The following is a 23,644-nucleotide window of genomic DNA, read 5'->3' as shown; positions in this document are numbered from 1 at the left end:
GAATTTATTGTGTGTTTAGAGCCGTGGAAAGACCATTAGAAACTAGTCTCAGAAATGTATTCCTTTTCATATCTGATGCTTGTTTTCTATCAGCACTTTTCTTAGAGGTGGATTGTGACGTTAAGTCTTGGAGACAGAATTCACAACCCTAAAGTGCAGTGATTTGAATTTGAGAGATCAAGTCAGGGATGAAAAAACCTTCAATTTCCTGAGCAGAGAGTATGAACTTGCTCAAATAAACAGAGGATGTTAGCTTCCAGGGTTGTCAAACTGTCACCTTTGACCAGGGTTGAATTTTCTTTGAATGTTGACAAAAGTTACAATGTCAGTGGAAAAAGCTTAATGTGAAGTATCTATAACTCAGAATTTCCTTATGTTTGTGTCACTGAGATCCTACAATTAAAGGTGTTTTTTTTTTGTTTTTTTAATATATGTCTGATGAGTTTAAAAAGCCTTCAGTGGGAGTTTCCAGCCTTTAGGTGAGAGTCAGTGAGAAAGTTTGTGAAAAAATATTTTGTATTGTCTAAAATTCAGAGCCTATAGCTGGTAGTAAATCGCTATGTTTTTGTAAAGAGTGGGATTTTTAAAAATCCAAACCTGGGGAAATGTTTTAAATAAACTATATTTTAAAATATCATTGTAGAGAAAGAAAGAAGAAGAAAGAAAGAAAGAAAAACTGTTCAGCACTTAATCTGTTAAAGTACTAAAAATTGGGATTTATCAGCTTCGTAATATAGCATTCTACAATATATTCATTAATGGTTTAAACTAGGTAAAATATTCTCTCAGAAATAATGCTAATTCTATTTTTCCTTTTGTTTCATGTGTGTAAAAATCTTTTGGTCCTCTTTTAGGCTTGAAAAAAGTAGCGAACTATGTATCTACAGAAATATATACCCCAATAAAGATGTTAAAAAAAAAAAAGAAATATATAGCTCTTTACAAAATGAAGCAGTCACTTCAGCCTATGGATTTATGTTTTTAGGATTTGTGATCTGTTTCTGGTAGAAAGTAAGAAAGAATGATAGCGAGAAATGGACTTTGTAGAGTCTTATTCCAAAAGGTATGGAAGGTCTAATACACAGGGATGCAGTGCAAATATTCCTCGTTCTTTTGTTGTTAATTTTTCAATTGTGTAACAATATTTGGAGACCCTGAATGTGGGCATATTTTAAAGATGAGTTTTTCTCGAAGTGAATTTAAATATCAAGTAAAAATACTAAATGCACTGTAATGTGTGTAGAGATTGGCCTTACTCCTTAACCATTGAAGGTATCAAAACAAAATAGAAAATATTTGGCTTCCTGAATGGTATGGCTGCAGTGAACATGCTGAGTTGGTCATGAAGCATAATCCTTTTCTTCTGCAATACCAGAGCAAAACACATAATTTTAAAGGAATGGGTCCTTAGGATAACTTGTTACCTTAAGCGCACATTTGAAATTTTGTTCCAGAAAAGTGACGTCAAAATTTATGTTTTGAATTTCTACTATCCAAGTGTGAGAGGTCTAGTTGGGACAGAACTGAACATTACATTCCAATTATATTGGTAAATTTGAACAGGACAAATATAAAAGCAGTAGCTTTTATGAAGTAACTCATAAAAGAAATATGTATGTACATATAGGCATTAAGAATAGGCATTAAAAAAAGACTTCTGGGTTGTGGGATTTTGGATGTATGTATGTATGTGTGCACTTCCTAGTGTATTCCCATTTTTCTGTAATAAATAGGTAATAATGAATAGGAAATACTTTTGTAATCAAGAAAAAAGTTATTTTTAATGAATGGGTAAAGAAAATGTGAGAGAGATCACATGGAATATTATTCAGCCATAAAAAGAAGGAAATCCATTGTGACAACGTGGATGAACCTTGAGGGCCTTATGCTAAGTGAAATAAGTCAGACAGAAAAAGACAATACTGTATGACCTCACTCACATGTGGAATCTAAAATAACCCAACCCCTAGAAACTGAGCAGATTGGTGGTTTCCAGGGGAGGACAGTGGGGAAATGGATGAGGCTGGTTAAATGGTACAGATTTCCAGTTATTAAGATGAATAAGTTTGGGTGATGTAATTTACAGCATGGTGACTATAGTTAACAATACTATTGATATATTGTATATTTTAAGTTGCTAAGAGAATAGATCTTAAAAGTTCTCACCAAATGCCAGTTGTAACTGTGTGAGTTGATGGATGTGTTAACTAACCTTACTGAGGTAATCATTTCACAATATATACTTATATCAAATCATTACATCTGCATCTTAAACTTATACAATGTTATATGTCAACTATATCTCAATAAAGCTGGGGGAAAAGTTGTTTTTTAAATGGCTTTTGCATATTGATTTATCTCAGAATGAGAAACCTGTTTTTGTTTTCAGTTAGTGTTTCCTTTTTAGGAGCAGAAAAACAAGCAGTTTGTGATGTTTATGTTAAATATTTGGCATGATATACTTTTTTGGTATGATTATATGACATCTTTTTTTGATGAATGGTATTAAAATCATTTAAATTGTATTTAATGTTTTCAGAGTTAAAATAACTTGAGGACTGAGTTATTTCCTATATTTGGTGGAATGTTTCATATTTTTATATATAAGCTGATGGAGAATTATACTGTTTATAAATATAATAAATAAATTATATTATTTTACTTGTGTATGTGCTCTGCTAGGTTACCATTCATTTCATATTGAAGGTGTTTGTTTTTATTCAACTCCTGAAAAAAAAATGGTCTCATTTAACTTCTTGCAACCCTGAACATTGTTATTATTTCAATATATTTTCTGCATTTGCTTTGTTTATTTATTTATTTTTGGCTGCGTTGGGTCTTCGTTGCTGCGTGCGGGCTTTCTCTAGTTGCCGCGAGCGGGGGCTACTCTTCGTTGTGGTGCGCAGGCTTCTCATTGCGGTGGCTTCTCCTGTTGCGGAGCATGGGCTCTAGGCGCGCAGGCTTCAGTAGTTGTGGCATGCAGACTCAGTAGTTGTGGCGCATGGGCTTAGTTGTTCTGCGGCATGTGCGATCTTCCCAGACCAGGGATCAAACCCGTATCCCTTGCATTGGCAAGTGGATTCTTAACCACTGAGCCACCAGGGAAGTCCCTCCACATTTGCTTTTATACTGCTTTCTCGCTCATGATGATACCTACAAAGGTTGCTAGGTTTATAGATTTCTTTTTCTTGTAATTCCATTAGTCATGCTTAATGGCTTCTCTGTATTTATTATGACATTCATTTGGGAATATCTGGTAAAGTAAATCTCTGGTGAAAGACACTTTCTTTTGGGCATATGTCATTGCTAATACAAGAGACTGTGTTTTGCCTTAATTAAATTCAAATTAAATAGTTTCTTTGTAGCTAAATCTAGTTTTAAAAGCATTTTAACATTTTAAGGAGTTTAAGGAAGAAAAATGAAAATAAATTACAGGTTGATGCTTTAGGAGAATTGTGGTACATAGCTCTGTAGGTCTTATTACTTTGCAACAAATAAAATTACAATCTTAAAAAAATATGTATTTTTGAGCCCAGCAGAACACCTACATATTTTATGTAAAACTCAACTCAGCAAAAATCTACCTTAACTTTGATTGTGCCTTGTAATTTATTGTAATGGAATTTCCTATAACAGAATTTTATTTTAAGTCAGTTTTGGGAATACTGAAACATAAAAGAGATCATATAGTACCTTTTGGTGTTTTTTAATCCTAAATCCATAAGTAGTTCATTCCAATTCATGAAGATAATAATAATAATTGTTATTATTTTATTTATTTATTTTTTAAATAGAAGTTTTTATTTTATCTTTTTGGCCGAGCAGCATGTGGAATCTTAGTTCCCTGACCAGGGATTGAACCCACGGCCCCTGCAGTGGAAGCTCAGAGTCTTAACCATTGGACCACCAAGGAAGTCTGATGATTATTAGTTTTTGAAGATAATTATTTTTGTGTATTAAAGATAAAACTATAAACGTATATTGCCCAATATGCCTTCATAAATAAATCCTGTTGATTTTATTATTTTTTGCTTATCACTTCTTACCTCCTCTGCCTCCTGAAAATGTGATAATCTCACTTAATCCAAAATTATGTTTTCCTTTGGTTTCAGTTCATTTATAGTTGCTGATTTTCCCTGTAATCTCTTTTATCACTGTGATATTATTGTGACCAGTTAGAATAATCCCCTTCTTCCCTTATGTATCTGAATCATCTTCACCAAACCATGAGATACTTTAGAAATTATATAAACTGGGACCTCAAATTTAGCATTATATATTTCACAATATGGCATCAGTAAATTATAGAATATTTTAAAATTAATATGTGAAATGATTTATTGCTTTCTTCATTTAGAACTAGTTACTTGATAGTGTTCTATCTAGCCTTTATTTGTTTTTGAGAACTTGGCTGTCCTCACAAAGGTAAGTCTTTTTCTAAGTCCATAAATCTTAAAATTATCTCAGTAAAGGAGCTCAAATGTATGTAAGATTCAAATGACTGTAAAAAATGATTACTTCTCTTAAAAGTTAACATTATAATTTTGTTTGAAGCTCTCTAATTCGCTTTTTGTTTCTTAGCTGCTAGAGGGCTTTTGGGGATTGTGAGCGTGTGTGTGTGTGTGTGTGTGTGTTTAAAAATACTTCCAAAGTGAGTAAAGAAATTTATTCCAAAATTTTACGGTAATTGGGCTACCAATCAAGGTAAGACTTAGTAAATACTAAGTAAATATTTACTGCTAATGCGCAGTGAGCTAATTAGCTAGTGAGCTAATACGTTTTTTAAGGCAGTTAGACAACAACTTGACCCATTAAATTATATACACCAGTGGTTCTTAACCATTTGTGGACTAAGAGACCTTTTGAGGCACTAATGAAACCATTGACTCTCTTCCCAGTAAAATATGCATACACATAAAAATCTGCATACATTTCAAGAGGTTCGTGGACTCAGGTTACAAACCTCTACTGTAAACAACCATCTCTGTTAACACAGATAATGGAGATGAGGGAGTATGGAGAAGAAATAACAAATAATCCAAACGTACTGTTAAAACAAACCTCTTATTTTGTTATCTGGGGACTCAGAAGGGGCTTATTTCCCCAGGGAACTAATAAATACCAATTTACTTCAACATTCTTAAGGTGTGTATTCCATTGTATAACCCTACTGTAATTTAGTTAATCCATTAATAATTGATAGTTGTTTCCAGTTTTTCACTTCTGTAAATAACACGGTAGTACAGATCCTTAGGCTGAGTGGGTTTTTTGCACATTTACCAGACCATCTCCTTAATATTAAGTTGTAGAAGTGGAGTTGCTGAGTCATTTGCATAGATAGTGCCAAACTGCCCTCCAAAAAGCCTATCCCAGTCTGTATGCCCACCAGTAACTAGTGCATGAAGGGAATGGCCATTTTCCCACATCTGCCATTACTAAGTATTGACAACCTTTCTCTCTTTGCTAGTCTCTCATATTTGTTTGTGTTTCTTTGATTTCTAGCAGTGCTTCACAAGTTCCCTGGCCATTTTGTTTCTTCTTTGTGATTTGCCTCTTTATATAATTGGCCTGTTTTTTTATTACATATGCTTGAGTTTTCCTCAGAGATCTTTCTGTCTTACATATTACAAGTAATTTTCTCCGTTTTTTTTTTTGACTTGCAACTTAGTATACTATTTTTTTGCAGTACAAAAATGTTAAATTCTTATGTAATCTAATTTAATAATCTTTTTTTCTCTGATCTGGCTATTAAGACATACTTACAAAAATCATACCGACCAAAGATTATAAAATTTTCATTTGTATTTTCTTTTAGAATATTTTATGGTTCTTTTTTTTTTTTCATTGTCTCTCAGTCCATCTAGAATCTGTTACTGTGTAAGAAGTGAGGTGGGAATGTAGCTTTATTAGTTTTCCTGAAAATAACAATATTATTTATTGATCACTCACTCACTGTGTGCCAGCACTGAGCTAAATGTTTCACAGGTATTAACAGTTTCCACCTAAATCAGTTTCAAGTGACTCGCCAGTTATCCAGAAAAAATCCACCACTTCCCACCAGCTCCCTCTTTTCCCCATTGATAGGAAAATCCATCTTAATGTATACCAAGTCCTCATATGTGTTCAGATCTGCTTCTTCTCTGTCCTTTTCCATAGATCAGTATGGCTCTGAATACACCACACTGTTTATTTGGATCACTAAAATTTTTTCAGAGAATAAATCAGAGAGGTCAGAATTCACATGGACTTCCTTTGAAATACGCACTGGGATAGGATCTTAATATGACTCAAAATGAATTTCACATTCTTTGAACAGATGGTGGATAATCACGGGTAGTTACATTAAAGAATCACTAGATTTAATCTTCTTAAACATACCTTTCTATAGAGATTATGTGACAGAATAGTAATTTTTAAAAACAATAAGCTGTACGCTTTCAACTCAAATAGTGTAATTTCATTCTGACGTTTCAGTAAGTGTAGTAAAACTATGTATTTTAAGTTTTTTAATTTAAAAGCTTAGAATTGCTTTCAATATTTTTTCTTCTAAGCAAAGCATAGAAGGAAAGTTACAGTTGTTACAGACAAGACACATATGAACTAGAATACTGTAAGAGTTATATAGGACTATGTGAAATCTTTATGTTATAGACAAGCAGCTTGTCCAGTATAAATATAAATGTAATTTTCTAGAAGTAACCTTTAAAAAAGGTAAAAAGAAACAGGTGAAAGCAATTTTAATAATATATTTTCTTTAACCCAGTATATCCAAAGTATTACCATTTCAACATGCAATCAATATATAAACTTAGGAAACATTTTACATTCCTTTTTTGCTGCTGAGTCTTCAAAATCTGGTGTGTGTTTTACGCACACAGCATATCTCAATTTAGATGCAAAATTTTTACCAGAAATACATGAAGTGTTCAGTTTTCATAAAACTTTTAGTTGATAAAGTAGATTCACATACCCAGGTTGTTCCAACGTACTTGAAAGTTTTCCAATAACCAAATTGAGCATCAATTTTAAGTTTACATTTAAGTTGATTTAAATGAAATAAAAATTTAGTTTCTCAGTCACACTAGCCACATTTCAAGTGCCCATAATAGCACGTGTGGCTTATAGCTATCCTATTGGACAGTGCAGTTACAGGGCTTCTAAAGAAGTAAAATAAAATACCGGCTGTCTCCTACTTTTAACATCTAGTTTACATATAGCTCAAACACAGGTAGGATCTCTTGCCCTCTGGGAACTGCTCTACAAGGGATCAGAAGCTTTTCTTACCTGAAAGAAGATGATACCCCTAAAGCTTCCCACCAGACCCCACTCCCAAAATGCACACAGATGTACACAGACTCCTCTTTTTTTTTGGAAACTGCTGCACTGAGGCCGGTTGAAGCATTATCCACATCCTTGGAGGCCCTTTCTTTCGTTGGGAGTAGAAGAGCTGTTAGTGCTTTGTAGGAGCTGGGATGGGCAGGAGTAGAGGTATTACTTTGTTACTAATGGTATCCCTGACTAGACATTCTAACTTCTTTTCCTTCAGAAACAAAATTATAAAGGGTCATTAGGTTTTGTAGGATTGTAGATCAACTGGGGTTTGGGGGCTTACATAGGAATTTTTCATCTCTTTATAACTTTGTTTCTGTGGGACAGTGTTTTGTGTCCCAAACAACAAATATGCAAATGCATTTTGGATTATGATTCCATTTGTAAGGTGACCAGGAAGAAGGTGTGGGGAAGAGGTTGGCAGTTGCCTTATTAAAGAAGGTGCAGGCGTCTGAGTGTTGAACTCTGATGCATCGGCCTAAATTGTCTCTTGTCACCTATACGACCTTGCTTACTCCTCTGGAACTAAAACAACCCATAGTGTTTTAGGTATAACTGAACTATCAAAACCGCTTTTAGGCAGAGTTTTTTGTTACTTTGGTTTTTTTTTGGGGGGGTGGTGTATGTTGTTTTTGAAACTGAGTTTGCCTGTAAAAGAATCATATTCGTCTTTTGGTCTTAGCTACTATTCATTTTCATGTTGTACATAAAGTTGATGCTTGAAATTTGAGATCTAGTTACAGATGAAATTTTTCCTTTCAAGAGAGATTTCCCCCCTAATGTTAGTTTAATCTTAGGAGATACTTTACGGAGGGGAGTAATATTTAGTTATCATCGTGGGGCGATGGTAACTCCACCTTTATGTGGAAGACTGAACCAACAGCTTCAGAAGGCCAACTCAACCCTCTGATCGTCAGGCCTTCCTACTTAGTTTATCTTTTTTTTTTAAATTTATTTATTTGGCTGTGCCGGGTCTTAGTTGCGGCATACAAGATCTTCGTTGCTGCATGCGTGATATTTTTAGTTGCAGCATGCAGGCTTCTTTAGTTGTGGCATGTGGGATCTTTAGTTGCGGCATGTGGGATCTAGTTCCCTGACCAGGGATCGAACCTGGGCCCCCTGCATTGGGAGCGCGGAGTCTTCATCATTGGACCACCATAAACTACTTAGTTTATCTTAAATGTCTTTTTAGATCCCTGGTTCTAGAAGGAACCTTTGAAGAAATGGATAGAACTTCTGTGCTGCTTTGAATATTGGCAGACTCTAAGCCAAATGCAGTTGGCTTTTTAATGTTAAATAAAGCACTTAGTAGCTTTTACTCCCAGGTAGCCTTTAGGAGCCCCTTTATTTTATTTTATTTATTTAATTATTATTTTTTTTGTGGTAAGCGGGCCTCTCACTGTTGTGGCCTCTCCCGTTGCGGAGCACAGGCTCCGGACGCGCAGGCTCAGCGGCCATGGCTCACGGGCCCAGCCGCTCCGCGGCATGTGGGATCTTCCTGGACCGGGGCACAAACCTGTGTCCCCTGCATCGGAAGGCGGACTCTCAACCACTGCGCCACCAGGGAAGCCCCGCCCCTTTATTTTAATATGGTGTCCAAAGTAGGTTAATTGTAACTTAACACATCCTGGTATAGTTTACTGATTGTAAATTACTCCTCAATAAAATTGAGAATTATTTCCATAAAGGAAAAGTTCCTTTTTTCTCAAATATATTATGACAGCCTACTTTAGAATATTTAAAATATTTCCTTAAAGGTGAAAATTTAAGAGCGTATATAAAAACCATTGTGCTCCAAGGGGAAATCTGACTCTTTTGTCTTAAAATTCATTATATTCGTTACATTCAACAAAAGATTGTTGTGTTGAGTTGAGAAACAGTCAAGTATTTCAAAATATTTTTGTTATACCTAGGTTTTCACTGTGATGTATTTATTTTAGTAGAATTTGACATATATTTTATTCCATGGGCAAAAGAAGAAACTAAACATTTGTAAGCCATCTGCCACCTTGTGCTGCTATGCATTAGTGGGGAGAAACCTGAGTCCTATTATAAATTTTAAACTCTATGGTCTGTATTTTTAGTACCTTGTGGAAATTGAATCTGCAAATCATCTCTGAGAGATAAATGATTTGATTTGATTGTGACAAGCATGAAAGTTATCCTCTATATAAAACTATGTCTCCTGGGAAAAAGCTGGGCTAATACCGCACTGAAATGACCTTAACGGTGGAATCCTTGATTAGACCTGCATTGTTTTGCACGTACTATAGCTCCATAAAGATGATCGACGTCCATCAGGGATGAACAGATGTCCTGGCTTTATCAGAAATTGCTTTCACATTGCCAAGCCTTTCACAAAAGCCAGTCATCACCCTTGTTAGTCTGATTTTGTTGAGATGCTTTTAAAACTTTTTTCCAAATATTGGTTTGAATGCACAGACTTTGCTGTTTACTTTTAAGATTCTATGTTAGTCAGGTATGGTGTCCTTCTCCCCTAACAGGGAAAAAAAAAAATTAAAAGCAAAAATAGAAAGTATAGCATAGTCTGTATTTACTTAAACTTTAAAGTATTTCATATCAGGTACTAGCATCTAAGTTCCATAAAAGGCACATCTGTTTTGTTCACTGCTATATCCTCAGGAGCTAGAACAGAACCAGGCATATAACAGGTCCTCAACAAGTATTTGTTAAATAAATACGTATAGTTTCTATGAGTGGGTCGATGCACTTACTTTTGTTTGTGGCAGGAAGATCCTCATCTCCGATAATAAAGATTGGTTGATGTTGAAGGTACCTTAATTCCATCTGTTCCCCTTTAATCTCAACATAGAGGGTGTCTCCAGAGACCACTTGAACCCTCAGTAGGGCTGAAAGTCTACCTTTTACTGTGGAAGAAAGAAAAGAGAGGGGAAAACCATTTCTCTTTATTTCCTTTGGATTTTGGAGTTAAGGATGGAAGAAATTTGAGTTTACTAGGCAGGAACTGGCCTTTTTTCCCCATTTAAAAAAATTGTGTTTGTGTTACCATCTTAACCATTTTAAAGTGTACAGTTCGGTGACATTACTTAATGTCATCCCACATTGAAATGGTACCTGTTAAACAATAACCCCCCATCCCCACTCTGCCCCAGACTCTGGTTACCACCATCCTACTTTCTCTCTCTATAAGTGTGACTACTCTAGGTACTTCATATAAGTGGAATCATATAATATTTGGCCCTTTGTTTCTGGCTTATTCTTTTTTTTTAAATTTTATTATTATTTATTTTATTTATTTATCTTTGGCTGCGTTGGGTCTTTGTTGCTGCGCTCAGGCTTTCTCTAGTTGCGGCGAGCGGGGACCACTCCTCGTTGCGGTCGCGGGTCTCTCATTGCAGTGGCCTCTCCTGTTGCAACTCTAGGCGCCCAGGCTTCAGGAGTTGTGGCTCACGTCTCCGGAGCACAGGCTCAGTAGCTGTGGCGCACGGGCCCAGCTGGCTGCTCTGCGGCAGACGGACTCTCAACTGCTGCGCCACCAGGGAAGCCTTTTTTTTTTTTTTTTTTTTAATATGGCCCCTTTGCTTGGAGACTTGGCAATTTTTCTTTCCCCCGTTTTTTAAAGTTTTTCCTTTTGTACCTAGATCTAGCAAGTGATGCATACACAGTAAGTGTCCAAAGACAAGTTAATTCAGCAGCTTGTTGCATGCCACTAGGGGGTTATTAAAGCTTTGAAAATGTGATTCCTAATCTGTATGTCTGTAGGCTTATCTCCTCCAAGTCTTGCTGATAAACCTGCACTGACAATAATATCAGAGATTAGTCTTTCTCTGTGTTTCATAAAGCAAATTGTTCTCCTTCTTATAGCCTGATTATGAACTGGAAAATTACTGGCACGTTGTTGTAATTGTTTATACAGGCATGAAGACAAACTCTACACAAGGACAATAGCTACATGAAAGGTTTTGATTGCAGCTTCATTAGGAAATTACATGCTCCTACTCATTTCTTTTCTCTCTTTTTCTATTCTCATTATATCTTCCTCCCTCCCTCTCTCCATCCCTTTCCTTCCCTTCTAGTCTGTCATCCCTCCTTCCATCTCTTTCTTCCTTTCTTTTTTCTTTCTTTTTCATTCTCATTTTCCTGAGTAGTTGCTACAGAGACAACCTGAACCTAGGGTCCAAATATAATTAAAATAATTGTAGCTCTCTATCAGTCTACTTGGAGGGACGGGGAAAAAGAGAGTACGAGAACTAAATATTTTTTTTTAAAGATTGGAAACTAACTTGTTGAGGAAAAAGAAATATGCTGGGAGATCTAATTGGTAAAAAAGCAAAGAGGAAGAGAGAGGGAGCATCTTGAAGGATGATTTAAAAAGTAACCTGTGCAATTGAAATTTCAAGCAGAATCGTAATCCATGGACTATTTTAGAGCCTCTTAAACAAAACATTGAACATAAGGTTGGTTCTCCCACTGTGTCCCCTGCTGATTCGCACTGGGCAGATCATTTCGCCTTCCCTGATTCCATTTCTCAACTTGTAAAATGGAGGGTCAACAATTAGGTTCAGAATCATAAGACTTTGAGCCAAAGCCATGAGAACACGAAAGGTAATTTTTTTTTTTGCCATACGCGGGCCTCTCACTGTTGTGACCTCTCCCGTTGCGGAGCACAGGCTCCGGACGCGCAGGCTCAGCGGCCATGGCTCACGGGCGCAGCCGCTCCGCGGCATGTGGGATCTTCCCAGCCCGGGGCACGAACCCGTGTCCCCTGCATGGGCAGGCGGACTCTCAACCACTGCGCCACCAGGGAAGCCCCACGAAAGGTACTTTCTAAATTCAGTTTTTATGATGTCTACAAATGCAGGTGTTAGTATGCCAGAGACAGAAGTTTTGGGGGGTTTTTTTGTAAATTTTTTTTAAACATCTTTATTGGAGTATAATTGCTTTACAATGTTGTGTTAGTTTCTGCTGTATAACAAAGTGAATCAGCTATATGCACACGTATATCCCCATATCCCCTCCCTCTTGCGTCTCCCTCCCACCCTCCTTATCCCTCCCACCCTTTTAGGTGGTCGCAAAGCACCGAGCTGATCTCCCTGTGCTATGTGGCTGCTTCCCACTAGCTATCTGTTTTACATTTGGTAGTGTACATATGTCAGTGCTACTCTCTCACTTCATCCCAGCTTACCTTTCCCCCTCCCCGTGTCCTCAAGTCCATTCTCTATGTCTGTGTCTTTATTCCTGTCCTGCCCCTAGGTTCATCAGAACCTTTTTTTTTTTTTTAGATTCCATATACATGTGTTGGCATACGGTATTTGTCTTTCTCTTTCTGACTTACTTCATTCTGTATGACAGACTCTAGGTCCATCCACCTCACTACAAATAACTCAATTTTGTTTCTTTTTATGGCTGAGTAATATTCCATTGTATATATGTGCCACATTTTCTTTATCCATTCATCTGTCGAGGGACACTTAGGTTGCTTCCATGTCCTGGCTATTGTAAATAGAGCTGCAGTGAACATTGTGGTACATGACTCTTTCTGAATTATGGTTTTCTCAGGGTATATGCCCAGTAGTGGGATTGCTGGGTCATATGGTAGTTCTATTTTTAGTTTTTTAAGGAACCTCCATACTGTTCTCCATAGTGGCTGTATCAATTTACATTCCCACCAACAGTGCAAGAGGGTTCCCTTTTCTCCACACCCTCTCCAGCATTTATTGTTTGCAAATTTTTTTGGTGATGGCCATTCTGACTGGTGTGAAGTGATACCTCATTGTAGTTTTGATTTGCATTTCTCTAATAATTAGTGATGTTGAGCATCCTTTCATGTGTTTGTTGGCAATCTGTATATCTTCTTTGGAGAAATGTCTATTTAGGTCTTCTACCCATTTTTGGATTGGGTTGTTTGTTTTTTTGATATTGAGCTGCATGAGCTGCTTGTATATTTTGGAGATTAATCTTTTGTCAGTTGCTTCGTTTGCAAATATTTTCTCCCACCCTGAGGGTTGTCTTTTGAGACAGAAGTACTGACAATGAAAAATTATCCAAAGCCAAGATTGGCTCCTGTTGGAGAGGTGGAAATGGTTGTGATGGAATTCAAGTAACCTCAGGACCCTGGGATTTCTGAATTTCAGAACATTAGGAGAATCTTCCAGTCCTTCCTGCTTAAATATGAATGGACGTAGATTGCCATTACTGCCTTGCCCCACTTCTCCCAGATTTAGATCACCGGTATTGATGAAGCTTACCAGTCACGAATAGATTCTTGCATTTCCCATTCCTTGCCGTAGGGTCCGCTTCCAGTTCCCTATGCTTTTGTTGGCGCTCACTCTGACTTCCTTTACAGCAGCAGCTGGTAATTACTGACAGCTTTCGAGTGAGCAGCTTGTCATTTTTGGCAGGGGTAGGGGCCATCCATAGCAGTCCAAGGCTGGATTTTCATTTGCTAAATTTACTTTGCTACGTGGAAATACATCTTGAATTAAAAAATAGCCTGTAGTCAAAGGTGGTTATATTTGCTGAAATGTCTTCTTGAGCTGGCATTTGGTCCTGTAGTTGAAGAACTCTCAGGAGATAAAACATAGGTTCAGTGTCTATCAGACCGATGCAATTAGTCCCGAGTCATCCTTCTAACGTTAATCAACATTCTGGATGTAGAAACTCATCGTCTTGTTCTGGCACAATAGTAAATCACTCTGGATTGTATTTGGTCGTATGCATGGTAACCGAAGGAGTGAATTGTTGGTATACGTTGTGCTTCCCGTTTATACTCAGCTTCTTTCTTGAGACATAATTAAGGGAAAGAAACAGTTTAGTTTGCATAAAGATGCTTTCTTTGGAATTTCAGCTCATATCAGCATCATCACATGTCATGTAATTCTCCTCTTTGAAATTGCTGCAAGGAGGTGTCAGCTCTGTTTTACAAACTTGTCACGATGTTTATGGAGCGGTACAGCTTGCAATTTGTATTTACCTTGATTAGCACCAATGATGAGTCAAAACCCCCGTCACAGTTTCTATAAAGTGTGATTCAGTACCATTATTCCTGTAATAAGGATTCAAGTTAATGACGTCCGCGGTGTTAAAAATAACATCTTGAAGGAAATAACTGACCTACCATTCATTTCCCCCAATTTAGGTTCTTTTTGTCACATGGAGGTCTACCAAAATTATATTTAATTTAACACACAGTTATTGACTAGCTACCATGTACCTATGCCGAGGAAATCAAAATGAACGAGACATGGTTCCTTCCCTGGTATGACTTCTAGTCTAGTAGTTGAGCAGCAGCTAAATCAGAAATGCTTTGGTTCTTACGCCCAGAATGGAGGATAAATTCTAATTCTAGAGAGGTAAAGAATTCCGTCTTTTTAAAAATTGTATGATCAAGATGATAAAAGACATTTTTAAAAGACATTTTTTAAAATTTAAAAAAGACATTTATAAAAGATAAAAGACAGGTATTGTGTTGATGTGTTTTTTTTAGCTAAATGTTTTAAAGATTGTATGAGGCACCTTTCATAGGAGCATGGAATTGCCAGGTGTCCCTGCCCCAGATTTCCCCAAGACATATTGGACAACACTTAAATTCAGACGTCGTCTTCCCCATCAGAGTACCTCTCAGTGGCATGGCTTGGTAAACCCAAATGATCTCCTAACAGTCAACTAATATTTAATGGGCACTGTGCACAGTAACGTAGTTATTTCTACATTTGTCATATTAGTGTTAGTTATCACAGGAATTTATCATTTACATCTTCTCTCTAGCTTTATAATCACATCAGCATCAGGTAACTTGATGTTTAGTTATTGGTATCATGTGAACAGGTATCAAGATAACTGACTTCAGTATCTTTTACTATCCTGTCTTACCCACTAGAATAGTTCAAAGTTGTTTTCACATTTGTATTAGTGATATTGTCCCTTTAATGAGAAATGTTTTCTGCCAGCAGAAAACCTGAGTTTAGAATGATCTCTGATAAATATTGGTGATAGATAATAATGTATCTAATGGAAACCCAATAAGGAATTTGGGAACAAATATAACAAATGTAACCACTCCCTTCTCATAGGAAGTGTCACAGTGTTAATTCTGAACACAAGTGGTCAGGATCTAGGTTTGGGCCTCACTGGAAAATCACCGACCCCCAGAATGATTCTCGTTTTTCTCCTCCCACTCCCTTTTATAATCTAAAGCTTTTAGCTGATTTCTGATTGATTGAGAAGAGTGAAGGTGAATCACCAAACCCCTAATATGGCTTCCTTTGGTTGTGTTTGAAGATTTGTCATCTTGATGTGCTCTGACCTTTAGGGAAGGGTGTCCCATTTAAAACGTTTTTGGATTGTCAAATAATTTTTGGTATCAGTGAGTTGCACTTTGTTAATTTACTTTGTAGCTTTTATTATAAAGCAGTCTTAAAACCACAGGTATCATGGTCAGGAAGAACTCATTTGGTTAGGTGAGGTTTTTAATAAATAAAGCACGGGGGTTGAGAGTATGAGCGCTGGAAATGGGCAGCCTGGTGCTAATTCCAGCTCCTTCACTTACTTGCCACAGGACTTTGGGCAAATTTTCTAACTCTTAAGCCTGCTTCCTCTTATATAGAATGGGGATAATAATCCTACTGCCTCATAGGGTTGTCATGAGGATTAAATGAGGGTACATATAACATGCAGGCAACAGTCCATGACGTAGTAAGAGTTCCTTGAATGTTTATTGTTAGTACTGTTACTCTTGTTACTATTACTACTGCTGCTAGTACTCCCTTTTTCTCCTTTCCCATGCTAATTCCTTTGCTGTTATTTAACATTTGGTGATTAAGTGTAGGAAAGGCTTAGAAATTTAATAGTTTGTTTTGTTTCCAACATGAAACAGTTTCTAGTGTGGGTAGCAGTAGTTAATTTAGCATATATAACAAACTAATAAGTTTTTCCTTGAAACCCAAACTGTCTTCATTTCAAAGGAGGTATTCTCAGAGTGGGGTTACATACCCTCCATCATCAAAGCCTAGAATCTTTACAAGACTTTGTCTCACAAAAAGCTTTGTGTCTCTGTTGCCACCACAACCTGAAACTAACGAGTTAGAAACCACATAGAGCCCTATGACATGCTTGTAGGAGCCCTTCTGAAGGAGCCATCACATTTTCTTGTAAGTTGCACGTAGATAGCTAAGCCAGGAACCGATCTGGTTGAGGAAACAAAAAGTTTTTGTTTTTCCTTCCCTCTCCACTTTTAAACTCAAAAGATCTAATTTTGTTGTCTCTGGGAAGATTAAATGCATAGATGCTCACTTAATTTAAAGAAGTCTACGTGAGAATGCGGTGTTGTTTCTTTGGGGGTTAGGGGTCTTCAATATTGTTCCACAACTATTCAGGGTTACTACCTAAAGAAGATTTAAAATCATATTTTCTGTCTTCTTGCCCTTTTTGTTATAAGTTGTACAGTCTTTAAACCATGTCTAATCTAAGAAAATATATATCCCTTGTATATGTGCTTTTACTGATTGTCAGTATTGAACCTGGCCAGTGCCTTAGCATGTTGGACAGGTGATTTGACTTTAGTTTGAGAAGAAGAAAGCTAAAGATTTATTTTTATATCAGTCAACTAGGGACCTTATATGTTGCCGTATTTATTATAGCCAAAATGCCACTTTATTTTTAGGTGGAGACTTCTGGAGCAGTAGTATAAAGGCTAGGATGGTTCCAATCCTGTACTTTTCCGCATGTTTAAGTCCACATTAAATCCGGTAGTTCTTAAGAGTTCCACTGCTGTTTAGAGTGTAGCTCCATGTGATCTTATTGTCTTTAATTTAGTCAAGTGAGACACTACATTACACAGGTTCTGGGTCTCACATTTGCTTTGTTTTTCTTTGGAGCTTTACTGGAAACCGAATGCTATTGCGTTCTAGCTACAGAAGCAGGAGGGGAAGTTGGCAAGAATTAACTGCTTTCTGTTTGGTCTGTCTGTGGCAGCTGACCTTTTGGAAGGAAATCGCTGCTCTTTGCTTCTTCCTGTAACAGTGCAGCCTGTGAAAGAACGTATACACAGAAGGGTTCTGTCGTTATCCTGGCTGGTGTCTTGGGGCATAAGCTGTTAGTTAAGAGGTGGGAGTCTTTCAGTGCAGTGTGTTGTAGGAACATGTACTCAAGTTCACGGAGCTAAGTTGTGTGTAGATATCCCAGTAGATAGATAGTGAGAGAGTATCTGTTTCCAGAAAAAGTAGTTTGTTTTAGCAAAACTAATTGTATTTTCTTGCCAAGTCCCAGTGTCAATGCTATGGACAATTACTTTGTGTGCAATTTTAATTAATCTTAATGTTGAATGTCCTAATATCAGTATTATTTCTTTTACTAGATCACCTTTTTTTCCTGAGAGGCCGTTTTTATTTTCCAAGACATGAGCTCTTATTTAAGTGTCATTTCATCTCAGAATTAGAATTAACTTCTGACCACACCTGCTACCCATTGTCGGACCCACCTGTTCTGCGGGAGTTGTTTTACTTAGATAGAGTGAGTATTATACCGCACACATTGGCATTTTCTTCAGAAAGCTGCAGCTGGGCTTCCAAATTGGAATATCATCCAGTGAGCAGGCAAAGGAACTAGCTGATGAGCCATTTCTCTCTTAAAAGAAAAGATCTTAGCCTTCCGTTATTTTAACCAAAACATATTTAGGTTTATTTTGTTTTTCAAAAGGACTTATATTCAAGTGAGTGTCTGTAAGCAAAAGTGAACACAGAGAACACAGCTACCTGAAACGGGGGCAAAATACCGTATTCTTCTGCATTTAGTTTGAGTTCAGTTTATAGACATGCTTTTCCAATGTATTATCGGTCTCTTTCCTAGATTTACTGTTAATAGTAAAGATGGCTGGGTGAGCGTTAGCGTTGATGTACATAAAATGTGTAGAGAGTAACCTTGGGAGAATTATCTAAAGTCTTCCCTCAGCAAGGTGGCCCTGTAGTGCTTCTTTTCTGTTCTTGGAACCTGGCCTGATTTATTCAACCTTCCTGAGAGTACAAACCTTGCTTTGGCTTTAGGTATAGGTTCTGGCACAAAATAAGTTGATATCAACAAAACAGGAAGATTTCCCCCCAGTTCTGTTGGCCTTTGAGTAGGAGCAAAGTTAAGAACGGATGGCTAAGGCTTTCTGGGAGATGATTTTGTAACCGTATCCTTCTAGAGGTCTTGAATTGTTACCCTTGAACTATCAAGGGCCTTCATCCAGGCCAGTTGTGTCCAGGTGTGTCATTAGGGGTAAGGGAAATACAGTTTTTAAAAAGGAATTCTTAAAAAAAAAAAAAAATAAATAAATAAATAAAATAAAAATTAAAAGGAATCCTTGCACTGGTGGGAGTGGTTTTCTGTGTATTTCATTCTATTTACTGTCGGAACAAATTTGCAGGGACCGTTGCTTAGTCATGTCAAAGATGAAAAAGAGCCAGACATGAAACCTCCTAGATTCAAACTCTACTCCCTCTGAGATCACTAATCTTCAACCTAGTCTAAGTTCTAGCTTACCCTTTTTTAATTTTTGGTATTCTGAACTTTTTGGTATGAACATTTTCAAACACTCACAAAATAAGAAGAGTGTATAATGAATTTCCATAGATTCATCACTCAAGTTCAAAAATTACCAAAATTTTGTTAATCCTTTTTTATGTACTCCACATAAACACCTTTTTGTTTCTTCTGGACTTCAAAAAAATACTTCAAAATATATTTTTGTGCCACTTACTTTTATATTACTTCTAAAAGAAGGGTTTATTAAACAAAAAAATAATATGAACAGTTAATGAGTGCAAGACATTGTAAAGGATTTAAATAAAATATAAATAGATGTCAAAACTACAAATTAAGCTTTAGATGTCAAAACTACAAATTAAGCTTAGCTGTTAATAGTCTTGAACCACTACTTGAAAACACATTGTTCTTACGTCCTTGAAGGTGATAGAATTGCATTTCTTTCTTTTTTTTAAACATTTATAGTTTCTTTTATTTGTTTGTTTATTTATTTTGGCTGCGCCGGGTCTTAGTTGCAGCGTGCAGGATCTTTGTTGCCGGGTGTTTAGTTGCGGCATGCGGGATCTTTAATTGTGGCATGCACGTGGGATCTAGTTCCCCGACCAGGGATCAAACCCGGCCCCTCTGCACTGGGAGCGCAGAGTCTTGCCCACTGGACCACCAGGGAAGTCCCGAATTGAATTTCTTTTTTAAGAAATGTATAAATATCTCATGCGCTGCTTAAATCAAGACTACCTAATTTGTGCCATAAGCTGGATACTGTCATGATGGGAAATATTTCTTCCTATGTCTTTTGCATGTCCCTTTATGCTTTATTCCTGTGGAATAGTGAGCAGTGCCAATTGCCCATGATTATTAAATTTATATTTCAGGTTTTACATTTTAAACAAAATTTAATAAATCAAAAAACTTTACAAAAAATTGTACCAAAACTCCTCCATCTAAATGTAACAGCTGTTTATAGTTCTCTCTGACCTTTCTCTGGTATGTGTCCTCTAGCATACATACTGTGTACACTTTTCATTTAATATTCCTTTATTTATACTTTTGGAAAATATCTATGGCCTTATATTTCAACATAGCCTTTATATTTCATTTAATTATTGCACAGTATTCCATCAGATTAATATGTTATAGTTTAACCAGTCTCTTATTTTGGACATTTAGGTTATTTCTAGTTTCTCATTATTGTGTTTAATACTGTCTAACTGTTGTCCCTAGGAGTTGACCTAGTGCTAGGTGCTCTTCAAAGCAAATTTTGCTAAGTGGAAATTTAATACTATAATTCTCAGTGATAAGAGGGAGGCTGTGAACTCTAATGAGGAAAATAATAGGAACGTATGTAGATTTATTAATAAATTGCCTTTTAAACAAAACTTCAGAACAGAAGGGAAGGGATTATCTTTCATCTAAATGGTACAGAAACTCAGTATATTGTAATAGCTGAGGAATTTCTATTTCCTGAACTGTGGGATTCGATCTTTTTGAGAGACACAGTCTAAGATGAGTTGGTCTTAACAGTATAGATGGGTACAGATATAAACCTTCATTAGAGGGACTTCCCTGGCGGTCCAGTGGTTAAGACTCCACGTGTCCACTGCAGGGAACTCGGATTCGATCCCTGGTCAAGGAATTAAGATGCTGCATGCCACGAGGCACGGCCTAAAAAATAAAAAAATTTCAAAAAGTAGAAAATAAAAACCCTTCATTCGAAATTCTGAGGCTGACATGGGGCTCCATGGCAGCCTCAGATCATTTCTTACTTTTCTGTAATGCAGATGGTCATTGTTTGTGGGCTACAGTAAATGTTTTTCGTTCTCTGAAAAATGTTATTGATGTAGCTTCTTCCCAAGTGGGTAGTTCAAGTTGCTTAATAGATTTCAACACAGAGATAATGATAATGCACACGCATTTGAGCTGCGGGCCAGTATGTCATGAGGGAGCCCTTCCCCCTCCCCATCTCCCTCTCCCTCTCCCTTCCTTTTTCCCGAAGTAATATGTAATGATTTTGCTGTGATGTAAAGATTTATGACTGATTGTCTTCCCAGAATATCATCATCTCTATGTTGCCTGGCAAATTTTTCCTTGCTTGTTTCTTTGTGAGCCAAATACTTGTATTCTTTCTGTTCGCTTCCCATCTGTTTAATAATCTGACTTTATTAGAGAATTGCCTTCCTGATGGCTTATAAAGTAGTGTTTAGGAATTTTTTTTTAAAGAGCAGATGGCTCCAGTGTTGACCTACTTCTAGATGGGATACTTTTACTCTAACCTTACTTGATGTTAGGCCAATTTTTATATGAGCAGAATCTGAATCCTTTATTGCTACTATTTAATACGTTTCTGTCCCTCCAAGTTCCTACTGCTAGGTAATCACCACCACTGAAGAGATGTATTGACAGTAAAGCAGAAAACACAACCAGAGAACTTGCTTCTTTTATTCCATCCAAAGTCCTTTAGTCATTAAATGGTGCTGATATGATTAATAGTTTTGAATCCTGGTTCCTTGCCAGATCAGATTTCTTTTCAGATCAGAAGCATTGTTTGCACATCTTCTGTTTCATCTGCCAACTAGCCCAAGCCTTTGCCCAAATCAGAGCCCCGCAATATTAGGTTTCTGATTCTAATTTCGCATTCATTTTCTTTAAGTTATGAAATACAACAAACATGCAGAAAAGTACAAAACATAATATGACAAACTACCACCACAAGTCCTCAAGACAAAGGCAGCATGGTGCAGTGTAGAGTACAGACTGGGGCCAGGGTGCCCAGATCCAGCCCAGATGGTGCCCCTCAGCAGTGTGGGACCTGGCACAAATATTTTACCCCCCAAAGAAACCCATACTCATTAAAAGTCATTGCCCATCCCCTAGCCCTTGGCAGCCACCTGTCTGCTTTGTTTCTGTGGGTTTGCCTATGCCTATTCTGGGCATTTCCTATAAATGGAATTTACAATATGTGGCCTTTTATATCTGGCTTCTTTCACTTAGCATCATGTTTTCAAGGTTTACCCATATTGTAGCATGTATCAGTACTTCATGCCTTTTTTATGGCGAAATAATATTCCATTTAATCTATTTTATTTTTCCATTCATGTCCATATTATCCATTCATCCGTTGATGGACATTTGGGTTGTTTCTACCTTTTGGCTATTATGAATAATACTGCTATGAACATTTGTGTACAGGTTTTTGTGGACATATATTTTCAATTCTCTTAAGCATATACCTAGGCATGGAACTGTTGGGTCATATAGTAACTCCATGTTTAACCTTTTGAAGAACCTTCAGATGGTTTTCCAAAATTGTTACACCATTTTACAATCCTGTTTAATTTTCTGAGCCTCAATTTCCTCATCTGTAAAGTGGGAATAATAATAGAGCTACCTCATAGGGTTTTTGTGAGGGTTAAATGGTAGACTCATAAAAGTACTCATTGTTATAAAATAATATAGGAAGTGTTCAGTAAATGATATTAAATGATAAATCTGGATGGTGGATACTAACTCTAATAAATGTTATTTTAAATCAGTTTTCATTCTTATTTCTGGAATTTATTAGATGAATCAAAATATTTGTTGCTAATAATTCATACTTTAATTAGTTGGAGTCAGGTGCATCCTTGGAAAGAATAGGAAAAGGCTTAGCTCCTGGCTGCCAGAAGAGCACATCAGAATGGATGTTTTCTTTTTGGAGTTTAGTATACTTATGGCAGCCTTGCTCTCCTTACACCACCCTTCACAATTCTTAATTCCCTCGTTCAGAGGTGAGGGAACAGTCTTCCCAGTGCCTTTCCACCAGCCTCCATCAGGCCTCACCTGTGGGAGTCCTGGTGCCAGTGAAATTGATTAAGAAATGGGAATACCAGCTTTTAACAGGAAGCTAAAGTTTATGTGCAGGATATTGGTTAAGGAGAAAGATAGCAAGAGCTCTTTGTGGAAGATTGACTTTGGGAAGGTACTTAATTGAAGTGAGTTAAAATTGGAGGTGGAGAGAAGGAAGCCACCTTTGTAAGTTTCAGGTTGTAAAAGTTAGGGAATTCCCTGGTGGCCGGGTGGTTAGAACTCTGCACTCTAACTGCTGAGGGCCCGGCGTTCAGTCCCTGGTTGCGGAACTAAGATCCCACAAGCTGTACTGTGTGGCCAAAAAATTTTTTAAATAAAAAATATATATATATATTTTTTATCAGCATAGAAATTTATTTGAATTCAAAATAATATGGTTATATTTAGGATAATATAATAATTATCTAAAGCACATATCATCGTAGGCTCTGAAACAGTTCTAAAGATGTCATTCTTTTGAAGTCAAAAAATATGTAGTAAGAATGTACAAGGAAGCAAAAATATAAAAAATAAGTTTGCTGAGTATTGGGAGTTGTTACAAGAGGGGCACACCAAGGTAATGTAACAGAGTCCAAATTACACAGCAGGCAACAAGGAGTTCTCTTGCTTTATCAAGTTCTGGAAAATAAACTGGTAACCTCAGAATGCAAGAATACCACCACTGGGTTAACAGGACAAACTTTCTGAGGGACACAGGGAGTAATTCACTGTACTTCCCCTTTCTCTAACTCCTTTCCTCACACCGATTTCTTTTCTTTCCTCCAGGAGAGGTTTTATCCTGTGGAAAAAAAATTTGGTTTTATTTGTAAAGTGGAGTAAATATCCTGATTGAAATAGGCAATGTTTTAGCTAATGATGCTCAGGAATCAAACTTCTGAAAAAGGTCAATCAGCTAGCTAGCAGAGACCATCAGTGGCTTGCAGGAAAAAAAAAGAAAATCAGATAATATGTGTTTGCTAAATAGATA

At 36.9% G+C, this 23,644-nt stretch overlaps 1 protein-coding gene across 5 annotated transcripts in view; it reads left to right on the top strand.

The window, feature by feature from the left end:
• The window catches only part of STAT5B (signal transducer and activator of transcription 5B), a 61,944-nt gene that overhangs the window by 6,850 nt on the left and 31,450 nt on the right, over positions 1–23,644 (top strand). The window lies entirely within an intron of this gene.

This window comes from Delphinapterus leucas, chromosome 19 (genome assembly GCF_059928025.1).
Source record: "Delphinapterus leucas isolate spDelLeu-1000000601 "Yukka" chromosome 19, BTC_Dleu_Yukka2, whole genome shotgun sequence".
Classification (NCBI taxonomy): Eukaryota; Metazoa; Chordata; class Mammalia; order Artiodactyla; family Monodontidae; genus Delphinapterus; species Delphinapterus leucas.
Note: the sequence above shows the minus strand (reverse complement) of the source record. Positions and strands in the feature narration are given on the sequence as shown.